Source organism: Apus apus, chromosome Z (assembly GCF_020740795.1).
Source record: "Apus apus isolate bApuApu2 chromosome Z, bApuApu2.pri.cur, whole genome shotgun sequence".
Lineage (NCBI taxonomy): Eukaryota > Metazoa > Chordata > Aves > Apodiformes > Apodidae > Apus > Apus apus.
This window is the reverse complement of record NC_067312.1, coordinates 25649978-25667409: the sequence shown is the minus strand read 5'-3', so window position 1 is coordinate 25667409 and position 17432 is coordinate 25649978. Positions and strand designations below refer to the sequence as shown.

The following is a 17432-nucleotide window of genomic DNA, read 5'->3' as shown; positions in this document are numbered from 1 at the left end:
CCTAGGGAACATAAGCATATTTTGGGGCTTCCTACACCCACTGGCTCTGGTAAATGGTTTGGCCATATATCACAGAACCACAGAATCAATTAAGTTGGAAAGGACTTTCAAGATCATTGAGACCAACCATTAACCCTGCTCTACCAATCTAGCATTAAGCCATGGCCCCAGGCACCACATCTAGACAACTTTTAAACACATCCAGAGATGGTGACTCAACCAGCTCCCTAGACAGTATGTTCCAATGTCTGATAACCTTTTCAGTGAGAAAGCTTTTCCTAAAGTCCAGTCTAAACCTCCCATGGCATAGATTGAGGCCATTTCCTCTTGTTCTGTCATGAGTTACTTGTGAGAAAACACAAGCACCTAGCTCTTTACAACATCCTTTCAGGTAGCTGTGGAGGGCAATGAGGTCTCCCCTCAGCCTCCTTTTCTCCAGTTGCCCCAGTTACCTCAGCTGCTCCTCATAAGACTTGTTCTCAATGCCCTTTCCCATCTTCATTGCCCTTCTTTGGACATGATCCAGCACTTCAATGTCTGTCTTGTACTGAGGTGCCCAAAAGTGGACACAGTATTCAAGGTGTGACCTCACCAATGCTGAGTACAGAGGGATGATCACATCTCTGGTCTTACTTGCCACAATACACAGGCCAGGATGCTCTTGGCTTTCTTGGCCACCTGGGCACACTGTTGGCTCATGTTCAGCTGCTTATCAATCAGAACCCCCAGCTCCTTTCTGCTGGGCAGCAGCTTTCCAGCTGCTCTTCCCTCAGCCAGTAGCATTGTTTGGGGTTGTTGTGGCCCAAGTGCAGGACCCAGCACTTGGCCTTGTTGAACATCATGCAGTTGATTTTGGTCTATTGATCTAGTCTGTCCAGATCCCTATGTAGACCTTTCCTACCCTCAGGCAGATCAACGCTCCCTCCCAGCTTGATGTCATCTGCAAACTTACTGAGGGTACATGCTAACTCCTCATCAAGATCATTAATAAAGATGTTAAAAAGAAGTGGTCCCAACAATGAGCCCTGCTGAGCCTTACTTGTGACCAGCTGACAGCTGGATTTAACTGCATTCACCACCACTCTCTGGGCCTGGCTGTCCATTCAGTGTTTTACCCAGCAGAGCATACTCCTGTCCAAGCAGACAGCTTTTTCATCAGAATGCTGTAAGAAACAGTGTCAAAGGCCTTATGGAAGTCCTGGTACACAACATCCACAGCCTCTCCCTCATCAACCACGTGGGTCGTACTGTCATAGAAAGAGAGCAGGTTCATCAGGCAGGACCTTCCTTTCATAAACCCATGCTGACTGGAGCTGATCACCTGGTCATACTGTATATGGTGCATAATGGCACTAAAGATTATCGGCTCCATGACCTTCCCTGGCACTGAGGTCAGACTGACAGGTCTGTAGTTCCCTGGATCTTCCTCATGGCCTTTCTTGTGGAGGGGTACCATATTTTCCTACCCTCCAGTTAGCCAGGACTGCTGGTAAATGATGGTAAGAGGCTTGGCAAATGCATCTGCGAACTCCTTCAGTATTCTTGGGTGCAGCCCCGCTGGCCCCATAGACTTACAGATTTTTAGGTGGTGTAGCAAGTCACTGAACATTTCCTCTTGGATTACAAAGATCTCATTCTGCCCCACATCCCCATTTCCCAGCCCAGGGGGCTGGGTGTCTAGGGAATAACCCATTTGCTAAAGACTGAGGCAAAGAAGGCATTTAGCACGTCAGCCTTTTCCTCATCCTTTGTCACTATGTTTCCCCCTGCGTCCAATAAAGGATGGAGATTCTCCCTAGTTCTCCTTTTGTTATTAATGTGTTAATAGAAAGATCTTTTATTGTCTTTGACAGCAGTAGCCAAGTTGAGTTCAAGTTGGGCTTTGGCCCTCCTAATTTTCTCCCAGCGTTGCCTTACCGCATCTCTGTATTCCTCATGAGAGGCCTGTCCCCCCTTCCAGAAGCCACAAACTCTCCTTTTCTTTCTGAGCTCCAGCCAAATCTTTCTATTCAGCCTGGCTGGTCTACTTTCTCAACGGCTCATCTTTTGGTACACAGAGACAGCCTGCTCCTGGGCCTCTAAAGCTTCCTTCTTGAAGTATGTCCAGCCTTCCTGGACTCCTTTACCCAAAATCCTTCCAAGGGATTTTGTCAATCAGCCTCCTGAACAGATCAAAGCCTTCCCTCTGAAACTCCAAGGTGGCAGCTTTACTGACCCTCCTACTTACTTCTCCAAGAATTCAAAACTCTGGAAGTTCATGGTCCCTCTGCCCTAGACTTCCTCCAACCTTTACATCCCCCACAAATCCTTCTTTGTTCCTGAGCAGCAAGTCTAGAAGGGCACTCTCCCTGTTTGGTTCCCTCACTAGCTGCTTTAGGAATTTCTCTTCTATGCACTCCAGGAACATCCAGGACTGTTCTCTCTCTGCTGTACTGTATTTCCAGCAGACATCTGGGAAGTTGAAGTCTCCCATTAGAACAAGTGGTAGTGATTGTGAAACCTCTCCCAACTGCTTATAACATGTTTCATCCACCTCTTTTTCTTGGTTGGGTGGTCTCTAACAGAGGCCAACTACTAAATCACCCTTGTTGGCCTTCCCCTTGATTCTTATCCACAGGGACTTAATCCTATGATCACTTTAATTAATTTTTAGGCATTCTTACATCTCTCTGACATAGAGGGCCACCCCACTGCCTCTTCTTCCTCACCTATCCCTTTTGAAGTGTTGGTAGCCGTTGATTGCAGCACTCCAGTTGTGTGAGTCATCCCACCAGGTTTCCGTGGTGGCAACCATGTTATAGTTTTCTTGCTGCACAATGGCCTCCAGTTCCTCCTGTTTATTGCCCACGCTGCATGCATTGATGTAGATGCACTTCAGCTGGGTTAATGATCCTGCCACCACTATGGGGAGAGAAGTCCTAATTGCTGTCTGACCATTCTCAGCCACTTCCATGGTTACTAACCTCTACTAAGCCCTGTGGTTTTGTTCCCACATGTATCACCATCTCCCACCTCGATGGAGATGGCAGACTGAAGCCTGCCCTTAGGCTCATCTCTAGTAATTCTGGTTTTATGCCCTTCACCCTTCAAGCCCAGTTTAAAGCCCTGAGGTCCTGTCCAGCTGTATCATAGCAGCAGCTGTTAGGGTAAGCTATTTTGAAATCCCTTTTTTCTGCTGAGGGAGATTGTGACTGAGTTCATCACTTCTGTCACAAACATATGTCAGTACTGAAAAACTCATCTAGTTACATCTCACCACTCAGCAGCACTGACACAGATTTTTATGGGCCTGCACTCTACAACAGAAAAGGAAAATGGGGCAGGATAAAATCAACTTTTTTTTTTTCCCCCCATAGCTGTTGGTAGAAAAGACTGGACAAACTCAAACAAGGGTGTGCATAATCAGATGGAAATGAGTGGCTCCATGTGGAAGACAGAAATACTTCACACTGGCATTGCAGCAGAAGTGTCTTTGGAAGTTATGACTGAAGAAGAAAGTCCTTCCAAATTTCAAATTAATCACGTAGATGTAGGTATGACAAAGCTCTCAGAACTCAGCTGATGTCTTTGCATTCTCTGAAAAAACAGGGACCAATGAGGACTGAAATGAAATAACATCCTGCAGATAGAATATGAGCCCACTTCTCTGATGTCCTTCATCAGAGCACATAACTGTTCACACGAACAAAAAATATTCCTGATTCCATGAAAAAATTCCAAGAAAAAATCTAAACATTTTTTTTGCCATCTAATTAGCTGAGGTTATAACTTTACATGAGTGAATATATCATATAAGTTCTACAGCTGACGGCATAATTTATTAATCTATTGCCTTTGGGTTTAGCAACATGTACGTTAAATACAGAATCAGGTAGAAAGTATGAAATTTGATCAGTCAGACTCCAAAGAAAAAAGCCCAGAATTCACACAAGGACTGCAGAGATTTTCCCTTATTTCCCTTTTTTGGTGTTCACACCAGCTTTTTCCAAGAGCTACTGAAGACATCTTTCATTTTTGCTCTTTTATGCTGGAATGTTACAACGCTGAAGAACAAATCTGAAAACTGTGACATACACACATCAGCTAGTCTGGAAATCAAGCCTGTTTTATTCAGGTTTAGATAGGATCTTACATAGCAGCTTTCAATTTCCACATTAGAAAGTAATTTGGGAATTATTTTTTTTTTAATTTTTTTTTGGGGGATGTAGCTGTCACTTTAATATTATCATATCCAAATAAACATATTCTTAAAACAGCATAAAGACATTTTATCACAGTATCTGCTTCCCAAGTACTAGCACATATTTGCTGCAGTGCTGCTTCCTGTGCAGGCTGGGTGATAACTTTGCAATGGCATTAGCGAAGCAGATAAGGGAGGGAGAAAGCAGTCTCTACAATTTACTGATTTTGAAAATGATTAGTTATGTTTCTGATATCATACATATGATATAGGGGCTTCTTCTTGAAACAATTATCTTAGTCACCAGAATGAGATTTCAGCTTGAATCTTATGTGATTTATATTTCTTTCTTACCCATCATATGGAATATTGCAGATTGTTTTCACTTTGATAGTTATTTAAAAGCTAGTAGAAGCTTGATTTTATGTAAAGATTTCGATTATGACTACTAAGTCTCTCAGGTACTCATAAAAATATATATTTTTTTTATTTCTTAACAACAACAACAACGAAAGACAAAAAGCCTCTTCCTAACTCTAATTAAAGAAAAACCTTATTCCTCAGACACCCTGTTGTTGAATGCAATTCCTGCAAATTTATTGTTTCGGTAACCGTGCTTTTGTCCCTGGATGCTGTTTCAGCGTTTCCTGACTTTAGGGAATGATATCAAAGACAATCTTCATTTGCTCGACAGCAAATCTATCACACCTTCCCATACCAGCCTGCAGCAGGATGCAGCAAAGTGATGCACAAGACACCAGCACACCTCAGCCTTGCTTGTCCAAAATGGTCTTGTAGGGCCTGTAGACAGATATTCAAGGTAATGGCATCATATAGCATCATATCTCATTAGCACAGAGACAAAGGGATGGGTTGTTAAAGTTACAGTGCAAAAAGTTTGCAACATAAGTTCTGAATGTTTGTAGCCTGCAGAGTGGTAAATGTTTTACAGAAGTTGTCTTGCTATCAGTTTTTCTTCCTGTGCTATGTCATTCGAGATATATTTTGGTCTTGTCCAGATCATCTTTTAATTATCCCTGAGTGGATGGATAAGAACTGGAGTTTTGCCTCTGAAAAATTTGGAAAGCTCCCTGACATCTGGTGGAGGATAATGAATAAGACTCATGAGGATCTTGAAATATTTCCTCACGTAGGTCTGAGTCATACTCTCAGCCCAAGAGAAGAGTGTGCTTGCTATACAGAAGCTGAAGAACAAGCAAAAGAAGTTGTCTGACTGCTTTGTTCTAATTTTCAGCACTGGTAACTTTCAGCTTTAGCACTACCATTTGCAGGCAGCCAGGAGCTGAGTTCTTTGAAGCAGGAGCAGAGGGCATCCAGGCTGCTTCAGTGCAGAGCTCCTTCCCTAGGTTGTTCAAAGATCAATTTCTGCACAGACGGGAAGGACTAGTATAGATTTGGAAATATTTCTGCTGGTGTTACATTAAAGATATACCATCCATAGCTTAGTAAATGCAGGTATCTCTCTGAAGTGCCTAGAATTATAAAATAATTCATTTAGGATATTTCCATGGAAAATGAATGATGTGGCAGGCTTTAGTGGAGATAGGGTAGCAAATTTATACAACTGTGTAATCAACTGCCAGGCTGGACTGTGATATCAACAACAGATACCTCTGGCCATACAGGAAATAAACTGGAAGTCTACATTTGAAGACATAAAAATGACATATAAGAAAGAACTGCCAAGCAGCCCCAGACTTGCTGCTAATGTGCAGAGCTCTGAAATATAATGCTGCCATATATATTTAAAAATATATATTTTTTTCAAGACATTCATATTAATGTGACAGCTACATTCCAATAAATACAGTACATTTTTTCTCAATGTTTTTAATAGCAGAAATTGAAAGCTACTGTGTGAGATTCTACCTAAGCCTTAAGAAAGATGGTGAGGCAAGAAGCGAAACTAAGGATGAACTGAGCTTCCTTAACTAGGGATGAATGAGCACAGAGGCATTTGGAGTTGTATTTTCCAGTATTTTGCAAACACATTCATTAAACAATTTAGTGCAAACTTAGGAGATTGTCTTGAGGAGTATAACATCTGTATCTGATCCCCAGACTGGGCAGGAGGAAAGGAGGTGAGGACAATGATCAAAACTAAGGCTAAGCTGCACAAAACTTGTAGTTACATGGAAGTAACTTGACAAATCATGTGTAACCTGTTTTGCCCTCATAGCTGACCCTGCTTTGAGCAGGAAGTTGCACCAGAAATCTCTGAAGGTCCCTTGCAACTTGAATTACCCTACAATCCTACAATGAGCCACAGAATATACAGCTGTCATTTCTGGAAAGTGGAGACCAACACAATTTTTTCTGAAATCAGTCACAATTGGTAACCACTTTATTTATAATTGTGATTTGTATATTTAATCTAGTGTGCAACTGCACTTCTGAATAGCATCGACAGCTACATCAACAGATGGCATCTTGCTAATGTTGAAGTCAGATTTGCATTCAAATACTGCATAGCCCATCAGTACCTGTCATGGCTTGACAGAAAAGTTTTACCACATCATAGAGGTTTAGGCATGTGACTGTTTTTTAAGGATTATTTTAAGAAAGGAAGACACCTACATTTGGAACTCTCTTTGTGCAATATCTTAATTTAACTTGCAATTAAAGCATGCGGCTGGAGATTTAACTAGAGTAATTATAAGCTACAGCAGGGGCCTACCTGTCACCCACAGCCTAGAATTCACTTGAGATTGGAAGAAAGTCTCTGCTGCTGATCTTTGATTCAAATAGACACAGCACAAAGCAGCATTTTCTTTGGTCTTCCTAAGAGAAGGCAGTTCCCAGCCTGAGCAGCTGGTGCTGGCTTTCAACCAGAAAAAGGCTGAATGGATGGATTTAGGGACAGAGTTATAAAATGACTAATCGAAACAGCAGCACCCAACTCTCTCAATAGCCACATGCTGTGCTGACATTTTCAGGCAGGTCAACTCTAGATGGCCCAGTTACTCTGTGGCATTCAAATAAAATGTTACAATGTGGCCCTATTAGTGCCAATCATTAATACCCATTTTTGCCAGTGCTAAAACACTTAGAGGAGACGCCAGGTGACTCTGCAAGATCTCAAGACGAGAACCAGTAATGAATATATGACCTGCTGAGTAATGAGGCCATTTCTAGGTAAAGATTAATGTTTACTTGGGAGCAATCTTATGGTTCACTTCACCTGAAAACCTCAGAAAAAATGCAGATGCTGCCTTACTGGACTCCAAGGGGAAGCATCATCTAAAGAACCCTCTGAATCTCTCAAACTGAATTTTTATTTCAAAGACTTTTACAGAGAAATGACTGGAGGAAAAGGGCTTTGATCTGCTTGACCAGGATTTTCCAGGATGTCTATGGAGCATTTTATGTGAAAAGTTACTGAAGTCACCTCCTCAGCAGTAGGGAAGAAGACATAACTTGTGGGATGTTACCATGTCCCTTCTCCATCATGACTGAAAAGATGAGTTAAAGACACTGCAGAGAACACCGAACATTAATCATTTGCAACTTCTTACAGCAAAGAAAACAAACAAATAAACAAAAACACACACACACAAAAACCAGCACAAAACCAAACCAAAACACGGAAAAAAAACCCAAAACAACAAACCCAACAAACCAAAACAAAACCAAACACTCTGGATTTGGACTCTTACATCAGGGAGACAAATGTTTTCAGAGAAAATTACAACCCAAATGAATTGTTTGTGTGAACTGGTACAAGGTGTGCAATGACTGGCCATGCCCTGTGTTTGGAGCACAGCTACAGACACCTTCTCTCAGCACTGTTCTTCCAAACAGTACTGGGTTTTTGCCAGTCTCTGTGGGGCACTTTGGGAGAACTGATCTTTCTGATTTCTTGTGACCTAGGATATCTTTGCACATCAAAGGCCACTGACCACACCCAGAGCAACCTCTTTTTCCCTTCAACCCTTGCCTCAGTTAGGGACTGCCAGACCTACTGCCTATGGTAGAAAATAGGAACCTGACTATTGAATTACTCTCCCTGTTGTGACCCTTTTACACACATGGGCTCACAGAGCAGAGGCCAGGGTTCACCCAGAGGGACGAACAAAGCTCAAATCAACTTGGCAAACCATGATGTCAGCAGCATTTTATTGGACAGCAGTCTACCAGGACCTGAATTAAGATCCATATATGTAACTTTACACTTGATGTGCTGTTTTGAAGAGAAGTACGCAGAACTTTTCAATATATGCTTAAACTAGTAGATAAAGGGAGAAGACAGAAACACAGTATGTTTTATCTTCTATACTTCAGCATGGGCTTTCTAATCTGAATGGAGGAGCAACTGAAAGGGGATCACAGATGTTGCTGTTGCGTGTCGGCTGCTCTGTAAGGTCTGTCTCTGAAGCTTTATTTCTGTCTTTCCTACCTTAGCAATTTACATAGAAGGTGCCAGCAAGCAGGTTTATTTACAAAGCACAAAGCTGACACTGGTGTTGTCTGTTACCAGTCTCAGGAGTATTACACTGTTGGGCTCAGCTGTATTACACTGGCCCTGTCCTTAGTTGTGTAAGTCCCCACCTGCAGCGCCCTCCCAGCGCTGCCGTTTCTCCTTTTTTTTTTTTTTTCTTTTTCTTTTCATCGTTTAAGTCTCTGTATCACGGTCAATTTGGTTGAGAAACATATCTTTTGTGGAGGCCAGTTCTCCACAACACTGTCCCACAAGACATCCTGGTCTCCAAACTGACAAGATACGGATTTGACAGATGGACCACTCAGTGGATAAGAGATTGGCTGGATGGCTGCACCCAGAGAGTTGTGGTCAATGGCTCAGTGGCCAAATGGAGGCAGGTGACAAGTGGTGTCCCTCAGGGGTCAGTACTGGGACCAGTGCTGTTCAACATCTTTGTTGGAGACATGAACAGTGAGATTGAGTGTATTCTCAGCAAGTTTGCTGATGACACCAAGCTGTGTGGTGTGGTTGACACCCTAGAGGGAAGGGACACCTTCCAGAGGGACCTTAACAGGCTGGAGAGGTGGGCCAGTGCAAACCTCATGAAGTTCAACAAGGCCAAGTGCAGGGTCCTGCACCTGGGTCAGCACAACCCCAGGCACAAGTACAGGCTGGTGGGAGAATGGCTGAAGAGCAGTCCCGAGGGAAAGGACTTGGGGGTGGTAGTAGATGAGAAGCTTGATATGAGCCGCCAGTGTGTGCTGGAGCCCAGAGAGCCAAACACATCCTGGGCTGCATCAAAAGAAGTGTGGCCCGCAGGGCCAGGGAGGGGATTCTGCCCCCTGCTCTGCTCTGGTGAGACCCCACCTGGAATACTGTGTCCAGTTCTGGTGCCCTCAGCACAAGAAAGATATAGACCTGTTGGAGAGGGTCCAGCGAAGGGCCACCAAGATGATGAAAGGTCTGGAGCACCTCTGCTGTGAAGACAGGCTGCGAGAGTTGGGCTGTTCAGCCTGGAGAAGAGAAGACTCCAGGGAGACCTTATAGCACCTTCCAGTATTTGAAGGGGCCTAAAGGAAAGCTGGGAGGAGCTTTTCTCCAGAGAGGGTAGTAATAAGACAACAGGTAATGGTTTTGGTTAGACATCAGGAAGAAATTCAAAGGCATTGCATTTTGTATTATAAAAACACTAAATCTTCTTTGATTCAAATATGTGACTGTGATGTGCAAAAACAACCTTACAGTGAAATGCAGAGACAAGTTCCTACAGTAGATCTACAAATACCTTATTCAAGTTTATACTGCGAGATGCGGTTTCAGAGGGAAAACTTGGAAAAAAAATACAGCCTGAATGTTTTCTTCCAGGACATGCCAGCCCGCAGAGGAGAAACCACAGGATAACTACAGGGGCATAACTTGGAACAGGATATAATGTTGAACATTGCTTATTTGACACAACTTTTGTTCAGTTCCAAAAAGATAGAGGCTGTTCTGGGTGTGAGGAATGAATCAGACTCAAGAGGCTGTTGAGAATGAGAAAGAGCTAAAAACCTGCAATCCTAAATGATACTTTACCCCAGAATAGAAAATATTGTAATTTTTGCAGAAAGAGTACATACTAGATAAAAATCAGATGTATTGTCTTTGTTTCAGATCAAATAAAAGTAAAGATTTTTTAATTGGCTTCATATCAAAATCATTATTAGCCTGGACATTGAGTTTCATTTGGATCTCATTTAATTATCTAATAAGTAATAGCAAAAATTGAAAAACAACTATTTTTTTTGTATTAACTAGATTAAATCCAATTTGACTTTTATTCAGACAGTAAAGATTCTGAGATAATTTTAATTAATCAGGCTTCCAGTGGAATACCAGACAATTCATAAGGCCTACTTATTAAAACAAGTCACACCTGATTTGCTCTTAATTAGAGTTTCAATCCAATCCATTGCAACCTGAATAGTTGTGTGCATCTCTCCATGGCTTTAAATTACTACAGTAGTTTTGTGACCACTACTCCAGTTATTTTTTAACTAACTGATAATACACCTACAGAATTTCTCATGAAATATGAGAATGTAACAAACACAGTCATCTTGATTTCTGGGGCATGCTACAGGCAGAGAAACACCCTGTACAGAGGGTGCAGACAAACCACATGTGTCTATGTCATTGCCCAGATGCTGTTAGTTGACAGTTTGCCAGAAGCCAGAGTGAGGAGCGGGAGAAGCATCAACAGGGCTGGCGTCTAAGTGCAGGCAGAGCAAATGGAAGTGGGACTCCACATGGGTACCTGAAAAAAAGCAGAGTGGGAAGGTATGTTTCTTGGGTGCAAGCACACCTCAGGCACAGGACATCATAACAGCACACCCAAGAAAGGAAAGAATGATCTCTCCTGCTTCTGCTCTAACAAGGGGGTATGAATGACACAAGCCAACAAATCCACCCTGTTGGTAATGCCAGTGACAGCCTCATTAAAGGAGGCTGTAGCATCCCAGAGAGGGTTAGCTGTAGTAATTTTGGCACCATTAGTGGCAGTTGTTCTTCTTTGTGGGATCTCTAGCCTGAATCCCTGGTATTTAGCTCTGCTGTCTTAGAGAACAGCCTACGTTTACCACTCTGACTCTTGTCCTCAGTAATCTATTTTTTCCTTCACAAACGAGCAAAGCTGTCAGACCTTGTTTCTAATAGCTAAGTGAAGATGCTGGATGTTTGGCAGCTTTATGCTACTAGAAAAAACATTGCATAGGCTTTATAAAACATGAAAGTAGAGTTAGCATCTAAGCCAAGGAACCTAGGTTGGTGCTGCACCTGTGTCCTGCCACTAAGGGCAGGTGGACGGTGACTCACAGCAACAGTTTTGTGTGTGTGTGTGTGCTGTTTGAGACAAGCTGCTCACGGAGCAATGAGAAAATTCATGTAATGCTACCACTAGTACAGCCAGAAAGGGGTATCCGTATTCACTCTTCTGCAGTAGACATCAACAAGCTTGGTGCAGAGAATTGCAACTCGGGTCCCTGTGTCAAGATGTCTGTTTGCTCAACAGCTCTAGAGACACTGATGTCTGCCAGCAGCAGTGATTTGTAAGGAGGAGAGTTCAAAGAAGCTGACTGTCTCTTTGATGAAGGTGACTCACTGTCTTTAAGGTATCAGTTACTACAGAGGCAACAGGCAAGCCTTGCTCTATTACTCTGCTGATGGTCCTTACAACAGATAATCTCAAGGGACAGCAACAAGCTGGTTTTGGGGGCTGTTTCCAGCACCAGTTGATTCAGCAAAGATAAACTTGCTACTTTTTTGCAAGCACTGCTTTTGCCCAGCTCTTGAAGAAAACTTCGGCGAGATTGAGGAGTGTAAGGCAGCATTCAAGTCTGGTTCTGAAGCATGCTTCTATAGCGATAGCTCAATTGTGTACCCAAGCCCAAATTGCACAGAGGAAGGAAATTAAGTTAGAAATCCATCATTTTGCCTAGTCAGGCAGTTTTCAGGACTGTTTCTGGGAATGTAACAAAACAATGCTTAATGCCATCTAGTGGTTAAAGCTACTTCCTTTTTACATTTCTGTGTTACAAAGACATGCAAGTGGAAAAAGGAGCACTGTGCAAAGTCAGGGTTAGGCCTGTTTGGATTTTGTGAGTTTCCTTCACATTCTTATCCTTGAATGTCGTAAGGTGAGAAGCACTAACAATATTGGAAATACATTCATGAGATTTAAGCTCGGCAGTGCTTTTGAGTGCCTCAACACTGAAGCAGGTTCTCTAGTTGCAAATGAGGAGCCTGTCATTGCAATAGGACAATAGGTCCTGCATAGACCTGCATAGGTCTCCTACATGCAGCAGGTCTCCACACGAACTTTCCAGATGCTGAGAGGGGGGGTGACTACATATTATGCAGGGACAAAAGGAACCTCACATGCAGAAACTTTAAAGCCAAGATCTGCTTCATGGTATCTTAAAACTGGTTCAAACATCTGCAGCAAGCCTGTAGCAAGCAGTACCAAACAAAGCACCAAGATGTACTTCACTGATTATATTTAAAATCTCTCTGCTGGCTGTCATCATTGGCTGCAACAGTCTACACAGCATGAATTCCAACTAAAATTACTGACCTCTTGGTGGTAGCTTGTAGTGTTTTGCAAACACTTCCTGGTCCTGCTTGACAAAAACTCTGTGCCTCAATGTCCTCAGCACCTATCAGAAGTGATGTCACTGACCTCTGTTTGGATACACAGTGTTTTGGTGCTGCATTTTTGCAGAAAAACTCCTTGTGCCTCTGAGAGGATGCTGCTGGGACCCCCGGCCAGCCCAAGACCAGATCAAGGCTGGGCCAAAATGGTCTGCCCAAACTTTGAGAAGCTGGATGCAGTCCCCTGGCACAACAGAGACACACTGATCTCCTGTACTTTCAATTCTACATTATAGCAGAGTAGCCTTCTAATCCATCCCCAGGCAATTTGCCTCCTTCGAAGCAGCTAAAAGGAGATGATGTGATCCTGGTGGATACACCAAGGTTAAGCACTTGTTCTCTGAGCAGTGCCATGCTAGCTAATGTCTCTAACCTTAAGAAAGCTTAGGAAAACACCAGAGAGCCTAGGTCAGGTTTGGAGGCAACTTTTTTTTTTTTGAGCAATGTACATCCATATGAAAAGGAGGGTGATGGAAAGGTAGAACAACGCAGTCTCTGGATTCCCTGCTGTAAAGAACTTGATCTGCTGCAACTGGCTTTCCCTTTATTTTCCCTGTAACTGAGTTCTCTTTAAGACATGTGCACAGGTGATGGTGCTTGCAGTAGTTTACTAAAACAGGTTGTCAGGGCACTGAATTTCTCATATATCATTGCCTGATAAATGTGATAAGGTCATGAAAGAATCAAGTTTCAGGAAGACTCCTGAGGATTTCCCTATGAAAATGCACAGCTCAAAGCACGTTATCAACACCTGAAAAACTTATTTTGAAAATCTCCATGGCATTGCAAGGCTAGAAACAAGTACCGGTCAGGCCCACCATCCTCACTTCCTAAGAACCCCAAAATCAGAAAAAGAGCAGCTAGAAACCTACCCCCTAACCTGCAATTCAGAACAGCTGGCTGCAGCAACACAGATGGAGATGAAGATGCACAGAGATCCAGGATAAGGAGTATCAAGCCTAAAAACCACATGAAAATGGGAATCACTATGTTTAAGCTAATTTTTATTACAGAGAACATTTGCATTGATAGACACATGAAATCACAATCACAGAAGCCTTTAGTGTCTCAGAAGTGGGACAAAGCAATTGTCTCAGTCAGAAGAGTCACTTTTGATCAGGCACAGGACCCTTTGCTGAAACACCAAGTGAAATAATAAAGATCCATTTCTCTTCAGAGATTATTTCAGTTTCTTCATCCTAAAGCAGCACAGGGCACAGTCATGGCAGCTAATTTGATGTTACACATAAAGTGACAGCTGCTGCAGGCAAGCAGGCTGTATCCTCAGAAGTGAACAGAACACGTGGAGGGAAAGCTGAGCAAAGCAGCCAAGCTGTGAGAGAGCAGGGGGAGGTTCATGGCTCACTGGCAAAGGCAGGTTGTATGAGACACGCAGAGGCAAACAGCTAGAGACGGTCAAGCAGGTCCATTTTCACAATTTGCTGTAGAAGAAAATGGAAAGGCCTTAACAATTTGCTGCTATGAAAGGACTGTGGTTTGACCAGGCCATGAGGACTGGAGTGGCAAAGATGGCTTCGAGCACTTTTCCACCTCCTTAATCTCTTAGCACTGCCCCTCAGGAGAAGGAGAAATCTGGGAACAGCCACAGATGAGGACCACATCCCCTACTGGGTTAGGGGAATGGGGAGCAGTGAGAGCAACCCTGGAGCCATGCATGCTGGGCTGGCATGCATCTCTCTGCAACTCTTGGTTATTCCTGCATGGCATCAGCCTGGGGAAGTAACAGGCAGTGAAGACCTGTGTGTCCTCAACCTTCCTACCCCTTCAGGCTGTCCCTGAGGAGCATGGGCCCTTGTATTTCTCTCATGCAGCACGCACAGTGGCATTTCTTTTCATGCAAGTTTGTGCTCATGACAGCTGTGTGGGGACAACAGCTCTGCTGGAGATCGTGCCCTTAGCCAGACAGCCTTGATGTGCACTTGTTCTACAAGCTATTTCATCTTTTTTCCACTATCCTCTGCTCTTTGGTGGCAAACACCTGCACAGCTGAAGTCCTTCCCTCCCTTTAATACAGAAGCTGCAGAAACTAGGCATTTGTTTTCTCTTTAGCTGGACTGGAATGACACCTATACTTGGAAGTGTAACTACCTCTCCCAGAGGAGGAAGGAGTATGAACAGGGGTGGCTACAACGGCAGCTCATCAGTTCATGTCAAGGACCCACCAAGAACATGGGCAGCAAAGGGGTACATTCAGGGGCATCAACTCAATGGCTTTATCGTGAGACCAAAGAAGCAGAACTGAGACCTTAGACCTGTGGCTGAACCATTCACCACCCAAGAGGTCTGTCTAGAAGTTGACTGGTTGTGGTGACAGCTTCTGCCTCCTTCTTCAAACTTAACACCAGTGCACATGGATGCAAATCACACTCTGCATACCCACTTCCTCCACCTGGTCTGCTGCTATTTCTGTCTGCTGCTGCCTGACAGCAAGACATGGTAAGAACAGTGGTGAAAGCCAAGGCACCCCAAAATGTTTCCCGCAGCTGGCAAGGATGTACATCTCTGCCCCTTCCAACTTCATCTGCTGCAAATCTTTAGGAACATCCACTGTTTGAAGTGCTGGCACCACTTTTCATCCTCTTTCCACTGCTAAAACTTCACAATCCATTATTTTTACCATTAACTACATGACTTGCAGATCAAAGGCCTGAGATGAAGCCAATCTTTTAACAAGAAGATAGTGCAATTTCAAACAAGCCAGTGAATGAAATCTCTGCTCTTTCTGGAACTGTCTTCCTCCAGCTTAGCTCTTTGTTTAGATTAAGTGAAACCATCTTGATGCAAACAAAAGCATTAACTGAAATGAAACACTTTTTGATACTGTCAACACACTAATTCTTAGCCAGTAAGACATATCTTTCTGATGAGAAAATATGGAGGGGCAAAAGTGAGGTCTGAAACTGTGATTTTTGTTCTAACATCACTTAGAACTTTACCCTCTTTTACAAAATGCATTTAAGAAGACAAGCTATGAATATTTTTTCCCCCTTCTTTCCCCTTTTCTTTCAGTAAGGATAGGAAGAGATGTAGATTTGCCTCTTGCCTGCTCATGCAGGCCACCTCCTGTAGGGCAAGCATTTGGTTCTGGCAGTTTCTGGTCAGAATGGTCAGAATGCACATGAGTCCATGACCCAATTGCCTTTGCAGTAAAACTGAGTAGTGCCCATGCTAAAATAATACTGCATTATACTGTGATTTTCCAGCTCACGTGTCTTTGACAATTACATATTGGAAATGGGTCATTATTTCAGCAACTGCAAGCAGCAATTAATAAAGGTAGCATTACCTCAGCTTCTAACTCGTAAGACTGGAAGTGTTGTATTATCTGCTCTCCACAAGAAACGCGTAAGGTTCAAGCTTGCCTGTGCTGAGAGAAGCCTAACCTGAACCCACTGTAGTCCCATCTTACTACCAAGCTTTAGCAAGTAGCAACATGAGGCCTAACTAAAAACATTTCAGAAGCCTAGGTAGTGGCAATAATAATAATTAATTTGATGTTTAGACAAAAGTCTGACAGGCAGTAAGCACTCCCTTGTATTCAGCAGTGAAAAAGCAGGCCACAGAAGTATAGCTACAACATTGTGGCCTGCATCATGACACACTGCAAGTGTTAAAGCCCTCATCACTTTGGAAAATCTTTCAGCATTGTGAGAATCAGCAGCCAAGAAGAGGCCAGAACCAAAAAGTTATAGAAAATATATACATGAAATATATGAAATGTGTACATTACATCACTTACAAAAGTGAAAACTTCCTCTAAAGGTGGTGAATTACTCAGGACATACCTGCTAGCAGAAGTAGATATCCATGTAATAGTCACTGTTGTCAGGTCTAAAATCTATAAGGCTACAACCTACTGTAATGCCATTCTTGTTTCTGGAGCAAGGTGCAAAAGCGACAAAGATACCCAACTTCAGAGTAAGTAACAACTCAGTAACAACTGAGTAGCGTTGTGCTCATCAGAGATGAAGCACATTTTAGAAACAGAAGCCTGTGAGGTGAAGGTTTGAAAATTATTATGTTGAGATAGGGTTCTGAAGTAAAACCCAAGAACACTCTCCATCTGCCTCTAGAACACCCAGAAACAGAATTTTACACACGACTGCAATTCTACAGTTCTCAGCGCAGATTTAATGTAGGAGCCTTGAATGAGACAACTACAATTGCAATGCTCTCCAGACACTGCAATTTCAAGCCAGGACGTGAAGCAGTTTGCCCCAGCAGAGACTGAAAAATCTCAAGCAGAACCGTGCCGTCCTTTTGTAGGATACTGTACGCCCCAGAAGTACTTCTAATTCTAGCCTGTGTTACAGACCAGACCTTGTCGCACCAGCAAGCGCGGCTGCCGCTCTGACACATTTCCGGCGCTTCCAGCTCCAAGACCGCCCGGCGCAGGCGCTGACCTTCACACCGCCGTCCCCCCCGGGCAGCCCCTGCTCACCCCTCCGCCCGTCTCCGCCCCGCGCCGCTCCCAGGAGCCTCCCCAGCGCCGGCGGAGGGCCCTGCCCGCCCCCGGGCGCCGCCCGCCCCAGGGAGCCGCCCGCCCCAGGGAGCCGCTAGGCCGCACCCGGGCCCGCCCCGCCGCGTTGCCCGGCAACCACA

At 43.7% G+C, this 17432-nt stretch overlaps 1 long non-coding RNA gene across 2 annotated transcripts in view; it reads right to left on the bottom strand.

Annotated features, from left to right (window-relative positions):
* LOC127395325 (uncharacterized) overlaps nt 1-17315 on the bottom strand; it is a 34052-nt gene extending 16737 nt beyond the window's left edge. The window contains exon 1 of one of the 2 annotated variants that reach the window (XR_007891777.1): nt 17272-17315. This is a non-coding gene — a long non-coding RNA (uncharacterized LOC127395325). The other variant, XR_007891776.1, reaches the window with a different exon arrangement.
* Nucleotides 17316-17432: the final 117 nt, after the last annotated feature.